Below are 12,635 nucleotides of genomic sequence, written 5' to 3' on the forward strand. Positions count from 1 at the left end.
AAAGAAACATTTATTCCCTGAGATGCAGCCCTATTTCTTTCACCTTTACATAAGAGTACAACGGTTTCTGTCAGGTCTGGTTTTTGTGGAGGGGATGGGGTAAAGAAAAGCCCATATACAAGATGGAAAACATGTTTCTGAGCACCAGCAGAAATGTTCTTGGTTTCAAATGTCATATGAATACAATATAAAGCAGGGCCATACACTTTTCTCGAATTCTGTTAATGTTATTGACTTTAAAACCTGGGTTCTTTAGAAATAAAATCAAATACAAAAGACATAATGGCAGTACTTTATGCCACAACAATGAAGGATTCATAATTTTCCACTACAAGGCTATCATCATTTCAATTCCAATCCACCTGGACACACAACTAAGTATTGGTAGCCATCGGGACTGCAGTCACTGGAACAGGCATCCATAAGAGGATCAAGATGCTTAGTGAGTCCATTTCAGAACACTAGCATAATGAAGCTAAGATATTTATGCTCCAGTTCCCACAAATACTCCTTAGTTGATCTATAACTATTGCTCTCCACCAACTGCTTAATTTCAGCTGAGATTCGATATTGGCTACAATGGGAACTGAGTGAGCATGTGTGGACGATTCAGGGCAAAGACATTCCCAATGTTAGAAAGATAATCACAACACGTGCACTGCTAATCAGAGCTAACTATGTCATCTTGGTTTACATAGGAGTCAGAGACAACTATTATTAGTCAGACGACTTTGCTATCTGAGCAGTTTGGTCCTGACTCAACCTCAACAGAAGAGATGAGAACTCTTCCACTGGCAACATGCTCTTTTTCCAAGAGATTATTTTACTCCATGGGTTAGAAATAGCAGAGTGATAGGGGTAGAAGGAAGAGAGGAAATGACTCTTGTAATGTGGCATAGGTTAGATGCGGGCAGTAGAGTTCAAGACTGATACTCTGCTTTTTCCAGCATGCCTCACCACCCCTGGTATGTTTCCCTTCTCCCTCTTGACAATGTTGGATATTAATCTTAGTTAGGATCTCCAAAGAGGAACAGGGTGAAACACATATTTAATAAGAAATTTGAGAAATGGCTGTGTGACTTCCCTTTATTCCTGCTTTTCCCCCTCACCACTGGGGCTTAAAACTGTGCTGAAGAACATGTGGAGTGGCCAGAATTCTGTCACTTCCACTACTAGTGTCCCTATGTAGTCAGACAATCCCTGGCCCTACCCAGTTTGCATACAGGGAAATGTTAACATTCTCATAATTAATGCCCCCCCCCCCCCCGCAATCCTCAGGGCACGTTACACTATATCATCCATTTAACTTTATTGTGATTGATCTGTGTCAACTTTAACTATACTCACAAGGAAGTCAATAAATAAAGATCAATAGTTTTTTATTTCTTCAGATTTTTTATTAGAAGGAATAGATGGGTTAAATAACACCAGCAACAGCAGTGGCACAGAACCTCCCTCAGTGCTTTCCTTGGTAAAAACTATATCAAAACAAATCAGATTTAAATTCACAAATGGGATTGCATCATCATTAATCTGTCGTTAAGTTGCCTTCAGCAGTTTTAAATGCAAATATTGAAACAAACAGGGCTTGCATGTATCTGTCCTCTCTGAGATGAACTCTTTTCACAATATGCCCATTCAACCTCTTATTCTTAAAATCTCTAGCTTTTGCAGTTCTGGTTTAATGTATTAATGAAGTGTCAAGACTGAGTGGTACTCTATGGATGAAGAAGGCTCAGGTTCAGATGGACAAATGAGTAATTCCTCGTTCAATTAAGGAAGGAGAAGCCTGGACCATGCTTTGTGTGTATTCAAATGGACACACATCTGGGGATGATCAGTTATGTATAGACACCGTCCAGAGCTATAACAGGACCCAAGAGGGCTCTACCTTGTCAGGTGTTAACAGTTTAGTTGCCAGATCTTAATTAAGTATGGGAGGATTAGGGTGAGAAGGAAGGGCTGGTAGAGAGGAAAAAGGATTCTAAGAGAAGGATTAGGGCTACCAGGGTGATGGCAAGAGAGCATTTATAGGATATGGATCATAAACAATCTAAGTTCCAATAGAGAAGGATTTCACTATTTTGATAACTAGGATGACCATACACGTATGGGTCAGCTGCTGAACGTCAGCTATCCTAGAAAGAACTAAGAATAATATTCACACACACACACACACACACACACACACACACACCACTGGAAGTGTGACCATCACCAATTTGCCTTACATGAGAAAAATAAGGCTTTCAAAATCTGTGAAACCTGTAAAAAAGAATGGGCGGTCAAAGCCTTTTTAGCAATTTCCTACTATTTTAGAGTGTTCCCATATAGGAAATAATTATTTCTACTATTATACATGTGTTAGCTCATTCTAATTTCAAAATAAAAGCATATAAATAAATTGAGGGAAGTCTATATACAAATTTCTCTAAAGTCAGAATCGCATACAACTATCTCCCTATTGTACACTGCCACCCAGGTGTCCTGATAATGCCTAACACGGATTGTGTCTAAACTATGGTCTCCTCCTGCTACTTGTTAAAGAAAGGAATCCTCATTCTCCCAGTAACTCAGTTGTGAAATATACTCATTATTTTTTAATGCTTCCTCTGCTTTGTTCCCTACTCACTGAGTATACTGTGATAGCTCTTTCACTGATCCCCTTAATTCAATTTGGTAAAAAAAAAAATTAAGTATAGATATGAAAAATACTAAGGAAGAGACAGATCATCTATCTTCAAAATATTACTATTTAGTATGGGCAATAAGCAGGTATATAAAGAACTGTATATAATACAATATACATTATACAGAAGTACCACAAGACACATGGATAAAACACGATGACGGTTCAAGAGTGGAGGGGAACACAGTTGAAGGTCTCAGGGAGACCAAGGAAGAATGTAGGCTTGAAGAACAAGGGAAATCTTGTCAGAAAGAGGAAAGTGGTGGAAAGGAAGAAAAAGCCAAATCCAAACAGTCTTGAGTAAAGCTTAAGGAATTGTACACACTGTATGTTAGCCAATTCACAATAAATTATATTTTAAAAAAAGAAAAGACAAATGTGGTTTTAGAAACAATGCAATGACTTTGGCTAAAGTAAGGGTTTCTATAGATGTACTATCTATTAGGACAGTAATGAAGGAAAATACTCAAATGTTAAATTGAATTCATATTATAGAGGCTCTTGAATGCCAGGCTGAGACATTCTGTACATAACTGAGAGGGTAAGAAAGTACCTAAAAGTTCACTCAAGGTCAGTGCATGGTGCTACTATTGACATAGGGTATTACATATTGTTGGTGGAAATTGGATTGCTAAGCTTTTTGAGAAAACGCTCTGTCAATATTTATTAAAAATAAACAGACTCTTAGGGTACCTAGGTGGCTCAGTTGGCTAAGCATCTGACTTGATTTCACTCTGGTCATGATCTCACGGTTTGTGAGTTTGAGCCCCACGTTGGGCTCTGCACTGACAGCATGGAGTCTGCTTGGGATTCTCTCCCCCTCTCTCTCTGCCCCTCCCCTGCCTGCTTGCGCAAGTGTTCACACGTGCTCTCTCTCTTTCAAAATAAGTAAATAAACATAAAAAAGATAAACAGACTCTTTAACTCAGAAACTGTTCTTCTGGTAATCTTCCCTGTGAAAACATCAGTCCACACAGATACATATAATACAGACACATTTTTTGGACAATTGGTTTAAACTGCTAAAAAAATTTAAAGCAGATATAACATGAATGCCCATCATGGGACAAATAACTGAATGACATAATGACATAGAATCCCATTAATAATAGCTAGGTCCTATTGACCTGAAAGGTGTCCATGATATAAAGTTAGGGGGCACATTTAGTATATATATATGAAATAATATATCGCACACACATATCATACATATCACACAGACATACATACATATCCTATTGATATAAAATAAAAAATTAAAGGGGCGCCTGGGTGGCGCAGTCAGTTAAGCGTCTGACTTCAGCCAGGTCACGATCTCGCGGTCCGTGAGTTCGAGCCCCGCGTCAGGCTCTGGGCTGATGGCTCAGAGACTGGAGCCTGTTTCCGATTCTGTGTCTCCCTCTCTCTCTGCCCCTCGCCCGTTCATGCTCTGTCTCTCTCTGTCCCAAAAATAAATAAACGTTGAAAAAAAAATAAAAAAAATAAAATAAAATAAAATAAAAAATTAAAAAAATCAATATGATTAAATGTGTATAGATAGATATGTGAAAAGTGACCCATAAAACTATTAAAAAAAAAAGGCATGTTTATCACAGATCCTGCAATTCTCCTTATTACAGGAAATTTTTGGGAAAAGTTAACTGTTTAGCTTACAAGGCAGTATTCAATAAAGTCAGCAGTAAATAATATTCAGTATGTATATTATTAGGAAAAAAAGGAAAGTCAGATTGCAAAATAGTATGCCCAGTGTAAGCCCATCTGTATATATACCCCCATTTATATACAACATAGTCTGAATGGGAATATGCCGATATTAAAGATATATATATGTATGCATTTTTGTTTACTTCCATTGCTTTTGTTTTTGTTTTCTCTTATTCATTAGATATATTTATTGGAGGACCTACAGGCTGACAAACACTGTCCTAAGCTCTCCTTTCTTGTTTTCAGTTCCTGTTTGAGTTCAAGTCTGCTAAGTGGTATGCCACCTGAGGGAAATGGCTTTGTTTTCTCATATTCATATTGATCATTGTGGAAAATATATTTTTTAAATGTGATAAGAAATCAATAAATATCCACTGATTACCTGAATAAATATATGAATGAACATAAGCAACTTGCTTAAGGCTACTCAGCTAATATGTAGCAAAGTGGATTATAGACGCCTTTACTTCCTCCTTCACTTTCCTCTTGATGGATATAGTTTGAACCTTTCTAGTGAGCCTACAGTAGAAATTTAACAGAGGAACTTGTCCAGTATTTTACAGAGAAGACTTTCCATAAGGCTATATAACCCAAAAAATTCTGAGAGGATTATTGGCAAGCCTTGTCCCCTCAAAAGTGAGCACAGGTGTGGAGGAAATTAAAATCAAATGTCTATAACTAAAATGTCAGGATAATCATTTACCAAGGTATTATGTGTTCTGAGTAACGTGAATCTTCTTTTCTGTTGTTGACTGCCTCTCTCATCCTGACTTTTTAGTTCCCACATATAAATGAAACATCTTCCTGAAAGAGCTTGGATCTATTTGCCAATGGGTTTATGATTCATGTTTATATAGGTCGTAAATCCTTTTCAGGAATTACAAATATACCTTGCTTTGCTTTTCCTAAGCTGTTTGTTTTTGCTATTACTTTACATATTGTTCTGTGTGTCCAAGATACCAGAGACCTGAGCATTCGGCTCAGCAAATGTCCCCTCTACCTTTTCTATATTAATGTTGAATACCAGGGTTCATAAATTGTAACAAAACCAACATTCCAGTCCATGTGGGTTTTCTAACCAACTATGAGTCAACTACTTAACACTTAACAAATATCCAAGGACTTACTTGCATAGAGTGAACTATAACCTATTTAAGGATGGGATTTCTAGATACCTAAATTAGGAAAAACTAAAATTTTCCTAATTTGCTACCTATTTAACAGAGTGATTGGAGAGTCAAATGAATAATAGAGATGGGAGTGTTTTGTAAAGTTTCAAGTACTGTGCACATACAATGAAGTATTAATTTGACTAGCATTCTTTGTTTCGGTCTGTATCTCCATAACGGAGAATTGATGAAAGTTAACAAATACCAGCATCTTTGGGACGTGAGTTCATTTAAATGGAGTTCAAATGATAACAGACATATAATATGAATGTCCCAAGCCCTCCCATCTTCTAGGTACACAGTCTCCTTTAAATGTCCTGATGAAATGACCCAGGCTCAGCCCAGTCCCACACATGGGAAATGTAGTACAGTCCCTAACACATTTGAGAGTTTCCAGGAAGGGAAGGATGTCCTACTTTCCTGGTCACTCCCACTTATTTCTTTTTACTTATGGCCCTGCCTCCCCAGACTGCCCCTCTTTCCTTGGTCACTTTACCCATGTGCATCATCTCTTCTGTCCTCTTTGCTTCCCCAAAGTACCACCAGTACAAAGCTATTGCATGTGACTAACTTTAATTTTTACTTTGGGTAGAATAGAAGAGATCATGACACAACACCAAATAGGAACAACCTAAAATTGCAAAGCAAATACCATTAATCTTAAAGTCCCTTGATCATCCTTGTTCCAGGGAATTTCTCGCCCATCATTTCTTTCCTTAAACACCCAGGCAAAGGTCCTCTGCCCATCTCTTTTATCGACTGTCACTATAAAACTCAAATTTTATGTTTTTCAATTATGCAAAACTAAATGAGTATTTCTCTCACTTCTTTTCCGTAATAGATCCAAAGGATTTTGTCTTTCTGAAGAAAGAGGGCTCCTGAAGGTATTTTCCTACCCAAAAGTGTCATCTACCCCTAAATCACACCATTTCAGCAAGAGAAAGGGTTTTTTTTTTTTGGTTTTAATTTTGTTTTTTGGTCTTAATGTTCTTATTGTTCTTAATAATTCTTATTAATTAATGTTCAAATTCTTAGGCAGGGTGGTATTGGCAGTGTGGTGTCAAAGGATTTTCATTAAATGCACCTTGTCTTTCCTCAAAGGGTTGTTTGGGAAGCTTTCAGAGCTTCGGTAAATCTTGTCCTTTGTAAAGAGATTCAGCATGAAGGTAACGGGTGGGAGAGGTATAAGCCTTTAGTGTAGGCACCTAAAACTTCCTAAAATTACATCAAGGCATCACAATACCTGAGGCTGCTCTTAGAACCAACCTCTTCAAGGCGATGTCCACTTGCCAAGATTCTATGGGTAATGGTCTAAAGTTATGTGGTTCTACAGATGGAATATTCAATGATGTAATGAAACCACCGGCCCAGCACAAGTGACTGTGCTTAAAAGTAGCAAAGAGTGTCATTTTAATATCCATTGATTTACTCATAATAACAGTTGCAATTTTTGAGTGCTCGCCATAGACTTTGGACATATTCTGCACATAGTCTCTCTGATCCTAAAAGCTGTGCAAAGTACGTATTACATATTATCCTTCCCTTTGTTAGATGTCTGATGTTTCCCACGGCCATTGAACTGGAAAGTGGTGTGCCTTCAAAGTTCAACCTCTCCGCTTCCATTCTGCTCTCCATGTGTTCCTGAGCTGGCAATAGACTGACCACCCATGCCTGTGTTCCCTTCAACTCTGGGTCCTGTTGCTCAAAACAGCTCTAAGTGGAAGGACCCAAGAAGGTATGACTATCCTTCCTGACATCCACCTTAAGGGTCGACTGCATCCCACTTTTCTTTAAAACCATTTATGAATCTGTCATTCATAAATTTGTCCAAACCCTTTTAAAATCCATTTATATTTCCTTCCAGTATCACCTTTTAGGATAATGAGGTCCCTTGTTTTATTACCCACTGTGTGAATTAGTGTTATCTTTCAGTTGTCCTTAATTGACCTTCATCAAGCTTCAGAGGGCATCACCTCCTCATTTGCCCCAGGCTAATGGACCCTTAACTATCCTCACATCGTCCATCTAAGATGACAGAACATTTAGAAGAACGCGATTACACCCAGGAATGACACCATTCCTCGGTAACCAAATGGTAAATGTTGGGTGGTATTGGGATTGTCAAAGATGCTTCCTTCCACCTGAAATAAGGTACACAGTGTCTTAGGAGGCTGCTGACCAAGCAGCAATGCCCTCAGTGGTCCTGCACTAGCACGTCTCCTAAACCAACCAGTTTCGGAGGTTTTCCACATGAATCTCAGCAAACCCTAAACTTTTTGGCATCAGATTAAATAAAACTCAGGTAAGGGATGGGGGTTCAGACAACTACTGAGAGTAAAACAGGATCATGATCGTAAAGGCATTCAGTTGTAGAAAACCATGAGAATGGATTCAGACACAGGGAAAGGTGATAGTCCATCCCTGGAAACAGGGCATAGCAGACACGTGACTAGGAGGAGCCTCCTCACTGGAAATAGAGCACAAAGTCAAGCAAAACTGATTTCTAGGCAAGTAAGTTTCCTTAGACTCATGAGAAAATATGTATTTTGGTGTGATGAAAATGTTCTGAGATTGCAGGGAAAGAGAGCGGCAATCTTCTCATTTTATATGTACTGAATTTATTGAGAAGTTGGTACTCATTGCCATGAAAACATGAAACAATATGACTCTTTTCTAGCACCGCCTCCCACTCTACCATGTTAATCCTTACCTCCCCCGATAAATGGTTCTCTTCATACCTTGCTGTTTCATAAAGCCCCAGTCTCTTTCAGGATAGATTTGTCTCATTTAAGAGTCACTCCGATTCATTTAAAAACCATAATCTCAAATATGACTTAAAGTTCTCTCCCCAGCCAAGCCTAGAGCCATCTGTGACCTCGAAGGGCTTGGAGTAAGGATAAGGACACTGAGGTCGTGCTATCTTCTCGTTGCACAGCATCTTTTCTCCAGGACCACTGCACGCTGGCAAGCTGGCTGAACACTGCATAATTCCAGTGATGTCACTCAACAAAGGCTACAAGGCAGACAGTACCCTCACCACCAAAGCTATCCCAACAAAAAGCCCTGTTACTTTAGTGACATCCCTGAAAGTTAAGCAGCACACAACATGTACATTCATGGCTCATGGCCAACTTGCCAGCTCTTCCAGTTTTTTTTAGAATAGGAGAGGAAAGAGAAGCTACTAGACCAGTATCATCTTAATTGGTTAGGAGAGACTCCAGCCGATTGCCCTGCTTTTCTGGCCTTCTCTGTCTTCTCAGTGTGGAGAAACCATGTGTGTACCTCCCTCCTCTTCTCCCTCTCCTTTTCTCTCATGGGGCACTCGTGTGGGCCCCGTGGGGATGGGGGACAGGGACACATACTACGTGGCTTTCTGCCAGAGACTTAGCTCTGCCTCCACTGTTCCAAACCTTCCACCCTCATCTTTATCTTCCTCCAAGAAGTGTTCTAATCAGGAGTGGGGTCAATACACAACACTCCTATCCCTTACATCTCTATAGCACCTCCCCATACACACACCACCACCACCACTACCGAAAAGAAAAAAAAAAAAGGCTTTGAGTATAGACATTCATATTTTCAATAGATTAAAAAACATAACTTTCAATTTTCCTTGAAAATCATCAGATCATTCTTCTTACTTTTATTCAGCATTAGACACTGTGCAGTTTATCAACTTAAGATTGAAAAAAAAAGGGAAGATTAAGTTGTATCCATTTATGTAGGTTGGTGGAAATGCATATTTTGCAAGCATCTGATCAGATGCTTGGTTTCCTTCTCTTGCTATCTATAATGACATACATAGAGCTATGCTCAAGGTTATAAATCTTTCTCACACGAACTTACTAGAAGTGACTAAAAACTAACTTAACCTGTATTAGATATAGTTCCGGATCTGCAGACACATTTAAGCTCTCTTTAAGCAACAAATTGAAGCCATCACTCTACCCAGAAGTCAGATCTGGTCATTGTCCTAACTGATTAAAATTTAGAAAAATCTGCCTAAAATAAATCATTCATGTAAATTAACCCTCAAGAGGAGCTCTCTTTGAGTCTGGGCACTATTTATACATAGAACAGTTTGCCACAGCTACCAGTGACATCCAGAAGCATTTGGGATGAACGAGTGCTGAGTCACTTTAAAACTAACAAAGTAATACAGGCAGTTATCACCCAAATACATTATTTATCACAGGGGCCTCCGGACGCCTGTGCTTACCGAGGAACCCTCCTGTGATATTGAAGGCCAAGGCATCTCCTCTCCTTAACAACAGTGTTGTATCTTTGGCAACTCGAGCAGGAACTCAGAAAATCAATACCACTTCATGAGCCAGGTCTCGGTCTTCTCCTTTTACGAGGATTCTGTCAATGCAAGGGGCCATTACTGTACTTTAAAGGCATGATATAAAATTGCTTCGACAAGATATAAGACACACCGTTTGCAAGAACCTGGTGAGAGTATTTTAGTCAAAGTTAAATAGTTTCATCACGTAATTACTTCAATTGGCAAAGCTCCAGCTGAATGTGCTCTCGGAGGGGCTGGGCCTTCTATTCTGGTTGGGGGATTGTGAGGGAGCCCTGTCGATCGGATTCAGGTTGTTCTAAACAAGGTCAAACTGTTAAAATGGAGGCAGAGCCCAGCATCAATGCTATTGGCAATGACACTGCAACAACAGGGTTGACAAGTTACTCTCCCTTTTTTTTTTTTTTCTCCTTTCAACTAAGTGGTCTGAAAGTAGCTTTAGTTTTATGGCTATAAAATATTTCATCCTGATTTGCAGTCTGGTAATTCATTTTCTAAGGACTGTTTAGAATTTATTCAGGGGGAAAAGGAAACTCTGTTGGTTTCTCTAACCGATTCCCATTATATGACAAAATTTAACTTTTGTATTTTATGAGGTTTTATGTGTTCCACTAAAACCATTAGCTGGTTGTCTCCTCATGATAAAATTTAATCACTTATATAATACCTTAAAAGCCAATGACAGTTTTGCATGTATTTATGTTTTCTTTCATTTAAAATATGTGGGTGTCATAAAGATAGCTCTTGTTGGGGGGAAGGAAAGGGCTGGCACTAAAAAACAGAAAATCTGTAAGTACTGAGCCATTACATATCATGCAATAAGAATGAGCCACTGTAGCCTGCAAACTGCATGAAATTTGAGAAGTGGATGCTAATCCATGACCACCATTCATATTTCAATGATCACCTGACTGCGCCCAAGCTCCACATTTAGCATGATTCTCATATAAAGCTCCTTGACTGCTATGAGATTTTGGCAATTTAGCAAAAATTTTAATAATAACAATGAGAAATAGACTCAAAGGACATGCATGTACACCTTGCAAAAGTGTCGCACAGAAACTAATTACATTAGCCTGCCCTTCATAATCAGAGATGCTCTCACAATTCCACTTCCAAGTTAACACTTCCCAAATTTGGGTGGTTAATAAGGACTAGAAGAAAAAGTGGTTTTCTCTCCCCCTCATCCCACCTCCACCTACAGAGTTCCAATTACAGCATCACTTAATCACCACACATATTTATTTTAGAGTTATTCAAATGCATTATGAATTTATATGTCTATTATTAGATTTATTGGTGCTAATGATTTGGATTTAAATAGCACTTTCTTCCCGAGGCTATAACAGTTTTTCCTGAATGACCTAATTCGTTCTCTCTGCTGCCTCAAGTGGGAAGTCGAAAAGGGGCAAAGGTCAGTCAACTCATTTGGCTCAGGACAATCTTAACCCACAGATCGGAAAGAATTAACTTCGGCCCCATATATTCTGATAGTAGCGATCAAGGAATTGGCTAGGTTTTTAACTGCAGGAGTACAGGCACCACAAAAATATTGCTCATCATGCTATCTCCAGCAACTAGAGTAGTTTCAGACCCAAGAAATACTTGTTAAATAAGTGACTGGGTGAAGAGATGGATCCAGTGGACAACCAATCATTCATTGAGAATTTCCGATAGCAATCTGCAAACTCTCAAAGCTAGGGGAAGTAAAAGCTGGGGCGTTTGGCGGACCGTTCCCCCGGATTCCAAGTTGTCTATGCTCCTTTTTCACAAGACACAAATGGCGCTACTGGGGTGATGCACATGTGTGGATGTGTGTCTGTCACCACAGGGACGGTTTCAGAGAAGTAGGAATCGTCACCAGCTCCCCTCCAAAACCTTTCCTACCCTTAAAGGAATGAGTGAATTTCCCTGTCAGGAAACAGAACTTTGCTTTCCATGACGAAACAGAAGGCCTGAGATGAAAATGTTTCTAAGAAATTGTATCAGAGTAGGCTATGCTGTGGGGAGAGGCAGACTTACAGTACAGCTAATAAGCCCTAAACATCAGGGCCTCTCATCTATACAGACTCCCACCAAGGCCCTTAGAAGGATCCTAGCAAATGAGTCTTCACGGTCATATGTTTTGTCAAATTTACCAAAGTAAGTTATTTTCGTGTTCTGTTGTAAAAACACCTATCAAATTGTATAAGTTTCACAGCCCATAAATTCCAGATATCCCCCCGGCTGTGGTGACAAACTTATTCTAAAATCTCGGTAGTGCAATATGACCAGGCTTCATTTTAGACTCTTGCTTCATCTCGCACACAAGTCACCAGGTAGCTCTGATCCATATGGACATTCGGGGATCTGGCTGAGGAAGGTTCTCACCATCTCCTAACACTGCTATCTCAACATGGGCCTACCAGGATTGCATCAGCAGGGGGAAAAATGGAAAACTTACACCACTTTGAAGTATTTTTTTTTTAATTTTTTAAACGTTTATTCATATTTTGAGGGACAGAGCGTGAGTGGGGGAGGGGCAGAGGGATAGACACAGAATCCGAAACAGGCTCCAGGCTCTGAACTGACAGCACAGAGCCCGACGCAGGGCTTGAACTCATGGACTGTGAGATCATGACCTGAGCTGAAGTCGGACGCCCAACCGACTGAGCCAACCAGGTGCCCCTAAAGTATTTAATCAGAAATTATACTTACTCACTTATCTTCATAACCCATTGGCCTGAACTAGTATGTGCATCAAACTTAGTGCTAAGGGAAGCTGGGAAGA

General features: G+C 39.4%; 1 long non-coding RNA gene across 4 annotated transcripts in view; it reads right to left on the reverse strand.

Annotated features, from left to right (window-relative positions):
• Positions 1–9,919, reverse strand: part of LOC121016259 (uncharacterized) — a 249,064-nt gene extending 239,145 nt beyond the window's left edge. For all 4 annotated transcript variants that reach the window (XR_005784186.1, XR_005784185.1, XR_005784187.1 and 1 more), the window contains exon 1: positions 9,782–9,919. This is a non-coding gene — a long non-coding RNA (uncharacterized LOC121016259). The remainder of the gene's footprint in view (positions 1–9,781) is intronic.
• Positions 9,920–12,635: the final 2,716 nt, after the last annotated feature.

Source organism: Herpailurus yagouaroundi, unplaced genomic scaffold, assembly GCF_014898765.1.
Source record: "Herpailurus yagouaroundi ecotype Mexico unplaced genomic scaffold, PumYag 210, whole genome shotgun sequence".
NCBI lineage: Eukaryota > Metazoa > Chordata > Mammalia > Carnivora > Felidae > Herpailurus > Herpailurus yagouaroundi.